This window comes from Aedes aegypti, chromosome 3 (genome assembly GCF_002204515.2).
Source record: "Aedes aegypti strain LVP_AGWG chromosome 3, AaegL5.0 Primary Assembly, whole genome shotgun sequence".
Classification (NCBI taxonomy): domain Eukaryota; kingdom Metazoa; phylum Arthropoda; class Insecta; order Diptera; family Culicidae; genus Aedes; species Aedes aegypti.
The window spans coordinates 47,404,553-47,408,903 of record NC_035109.1 but is presented as its reverse complement, the minus strand read 5'-3'; the positions used below and the strand labels follow the sequence as shown (position 1 = coordinate 47,408,903).

General features: G+C 40.2%; 1 long non-coding RNA gene across 1 annotated transcript; it reads right to left on the bottom strand.

The window, feature by feature from the left end:
• Window positions 1-2,985: 2,985 nt before the first annotated feature.
• LOC110679498 lies at window positions 2,986-3,997 on the bottom strand. Its single transcript, XR_002502531.1, has 2 exons — window positions 3,579-3,997; window positions 2,986-3,523 (listed from the first exon to the last, which is right to left on the bottom strand). It is a non-coding gene; the product is annotated as an uncharacterized LOC110679498 (long non-coding RNA).
• Between the last annotated feature and the right edge of the window lie 354 nt (window positions 3,998-4,351).

Here is a 4,351-nt window from a genome sequence, read left to right as displayed (position 1 = left end):
GAAGGATGAACCACGAGCTCGCTCAACTCTACGGCGAACCCAGTATCGTGAAGGTAGCTAAAGCTGGAAGGATACGCTGGGCAGGGCATGTTGCAAGAATGCCGGACAACAACCCTGTAAAGATGGTGTTCGCCACGAATCCGGTCGGAACAAGAAGGCGTGGGGCGCAGCGAGCTAGGTGGATTGACCAGGTACACCAGGACCTGGAGAGCGTGGGTCACAGTCGAGGATGGAGAGAAGCGGCCATGAACCGAGGGAATTGGCGAAATATTGTTGGCGAGGCTTTATCAAGATAATTGATGTAAAGCCAAATAAGTAAGTAAGTAAGATGCGGAAATACTGATTCGAGATATTCGGCAAAGTTGAAGAACTTGGTTGAGAACTTTCCAAAATGGCCGTTCAAGTTTTCATATTTTGGAAATAGATGGCAACACTGCTCGATTGTTATCAAAAGAGCCAATTTTATGGGAGTGTGATATGCAAACACTAAAAAAATTAAAGATAACGATACCGAATGTTCACCAAAGTTGAAGGAAGTGTTGCGTGCCATACAGTCGGCCGAATCACAAATGTTCATAAGGCTGGCAACACTGTTTAAGAAGAATAAAGTAAAGATCAAAACCATCAAACTTGAGCGGAACAGAAAAATATAATGCTTAGCAACATAGCAATACTTTTAAACTGTAATCCAGTTTTTCATGAGGGGTTCAAATTTTTTTTCGTAGCTGGCAACACTGCTTAAGTGAAATTGCGCCGCCAGGCAGTACAAGTGTGCATGCAACTATTGTTTTGCGGATATCTCAGGATCCTGACTACTTAGAAAGATAGCGTCTTCGGCAAAGCTGTTTATCAGCTCAAGGACTATCATTATAAAAGCTATGAGATTCAAAATTTTGCCACCAGGTGGCGCTAGTGAACATGAAACTTTTGTTTTGCGGATATCTTAGGATCCTGACTACATAGACATGGCGTCTTGGGCAAAGTTGAGTTAATCAACAAGTTTACCGAAGACTTCATCTTTCTTTGTGGTCACCCAAGTAACCAGTAAGCACGATAATGCGGCACGGTAACAGCATTATATGCGCATATAGGGTAATCATTTGATGCATGTCAGTTTTATATACGCATATAATGCTATTATAATGCCAGAAAAGGCGAAATAGCGTGCCATTATAGTGCCAAGATATAACCGTGCTTCTCTGCACCACTAATGCTGATATAAGACCACGTGAGAAACGTCAGTTGTTTTCGCCAGGTTTTTAGGGCGAATATTTTGTGCTTTCGCGTACGCAGCCAGAGAGCTTTCGCCTATGCGGCCAAGCAACTGGTACACGAGGTAAATAAATGAATGAATGAAAACAGAAACCTCTAATAGTATGCAAAAAATGTAAGAAAATGATACAGATAGCACTTCTCCGTATTAGACATATTCGTTTTGGTAGTTTTCATCCTTTTGAGGACTTGCAATTGCCAAATTTCGATCCTCGTTTTATGATGATGAAATTCCTCATTTTGCGTCTCGAACCTGCGACGCCCGTATTGTTGAGTTGTTGTCCTGCTCCTTTGCTCCTACGGCCACATAAGATGATTAGTATTGGAAAGAAAAGTGACCAATTTAAACCATCACTTTTCCCCGTCATAAAACCTGCGATTGTAGTAGTGAGAAGATTTATGTTTGACTCCCTCTTACCACTATATGCAAACACAAAGCACGTGGTATATCTGTCAAAACACTGGATGGCATTTAAACATGCCCTGTATTCGAATATAAAGCCAATATAGTGCTTATTTAATGCCTGTATGCATCAGGCTTAGAAGCATTAATGATGCAGTAATAGGGTTTCTATGCAGCGGAAGTGTTGTTATAAGGTGTGTAAGCATTTGTGGTGCTATCATAATGCATGTACGCATCTATGATGCTGATTAAGGGCTTATTATTAGTGCTTATGGTTACTTGGGCAGGATCCTGAGATAACCGCAAAACAAAAGTTTCATGCTCACTAGCGCCACCTGGTGGCAACATTTTGAATCTCATGGCTTTTATAACGATAGCGCTTAAACTACTGGATAATTTGCCGAAGACGTCATCTTACTATGTGGTCAGGATCCTGAGATATTCACAAAAAAAATTCATGCTCACTAGCGCCGCCTGGTGGCAAAGTTTCAAATCTCATAACTTGAGCTACTAAACAACTTTGTCGAAGGCGCCATATATCTAAGTGGTCATGATCCTAAGACAACCGCAAAACAAAAGTTTCATGCTCACTAGCATCGCCTGGAGGCAAAATCTCGAATCTCTTGGCTATCAACAAAACAAAAGTTTCATACTCACTAGCGCCGTCTGGTGGCGGAATTTTGAATATCATAGCTTTTATAATGATAGTCTTTGAGCTACTGAACAACTTTGTCGATGACGCCATCTCTCTAAGTGGTCAGGATCCTGAGCTATCCGCAAAACAAACAGCGCTTGAGCTACTGAACAACTTTGCCGAAGGCGCCATCTTTCTAAGTGGTCCGGATCCTGAGCTATCCGCAAAACAACTCACTAGCGCCGCCTGGTGGTGGAATTTTGAATCTCATAGCTTCTATAATGATAGCGCTTGACCTACTGAACAACTTTGCCGAAAGCGCCATATATCTAAGTGGCCACACTGAAAACAGCATTGTAGTAAAAATTACCATGTTGATGGTTTAAATTAAATGCACAGCACCACTTTATTTGTGCAGACTACCCACTACATTCGCTTCGACCACATTTTGTCGTCAATTTTACCATGGCGGCAACATGGAAAGAGATCAGTAAAAATTACCATGTTTTGTAGTTATGTTGATGGCCATTAAAAGTTATTTTTTCAACCATCTCTTGCATTTAAAGTTACAACTATCGTGTGGTGAATTTAACTGATTAAGACATGGTAACTACGAATACAACTTTTAGTGGAATTTTCAACCAGCAACTGCATTTAAATAACGAAAGCCGTTTAGTGGATTTTACAGAAAACATGTATTTATCTGAAATTATCAAATGCTAAAGATTCACACATAATGCATTCAGATATGAAAATTTTTGCAAAATATCTGATCTGTATCGTATGATCTTCCGATATTTTGCAAAATTCGTTATTTGAAGCATAATGCGTATATATTGAATTAAATATAAATTTTAAGTTAATCAATTTTGCTTAATTATATTTTTAAGTTTATGATAATTTATCCACACCTCTTCGGTCAGGTTCAGCTAGCCGTGCGGAGATGCAGTGACGCGTTGATCTGCTCGTGACTGCTGCAGAACTTGGAGATCTTTCGAGGCCACTAATAGAGCGGTTTTCAATCCACAGTCGGTTCAATTGGTGCTTAGCTGACTACTACGCCCGGCTCGTTGGATGTGATGACCGCCAACTAAAAGATGCATAACTTTATCGGGTGGAAGCTACGGTTACCGGCGTACGAACACTGGGGGCCATTCCAGTACCATGGGGAAACCATTTCGTAACATTCATTTTCTAGGATTTTTTATCACGGGCTAAAATTACAAGGAATGATTATGGGTTTCCCAATCAAAGCAAAATCATACTTACCACCAATATCTTGATCATCAAGTATCTCTGGGTTGTCGTTTCTGCAAGGCTTTATTTAAATTTGAAATACGAATTATTGTTTGCCTCCAATAACAAAATAAATTATCCATCGGTTAGATGGTTAGACGCAAAAGAACCGATAGACAAAAATGGCGTCTTCCACTGAGATGAGCTTGAGATTTTTTTCTATGTTGTAATTTTTACCATGGCCATGGTAAAATCGAAATCATTATCCTTTACCCATCACTACACATGTAGTCAATTTTGACTTCAAGAAGTTTTACTTTTGACCATAACCACAAAGTTGAAACTACACGGTATTATAGTCTTGGGACATGGTAATTTCAACCACATTGTTCTCAATATTGATATTATTGCATTTTATTTAAAAATATCTTGAAATAGTTGCGTTAACAACATTGTCATGATTAAGATTACTACATCGTTAGTTTCAGTGCAGGATCCTGAGATATCCGCAAAACAAATGTTTCATGCTCACTAGCGCCGCCAGGTGGCAAATTCTCGAATCTCTCGGCTAGAATCAATGTTGCTGAACAACGATCGGAAACGCGAGGCACGATGAATTTTCGTAGGCATCAAAATAGAATCTGCGAATAAACACAAACAACCGTTCGGGCGCTTCCTTCGTTCGTGTTTCATTTTCGGATCGCTGTTTCTCCCGACGCTATCATCGGGTGATTTTCCATCGCTCGGTAATGTGAACGGTACGATCCAAGCTGCCTGCTCTTCGCGAAGAGCAGGAAAATATTCAT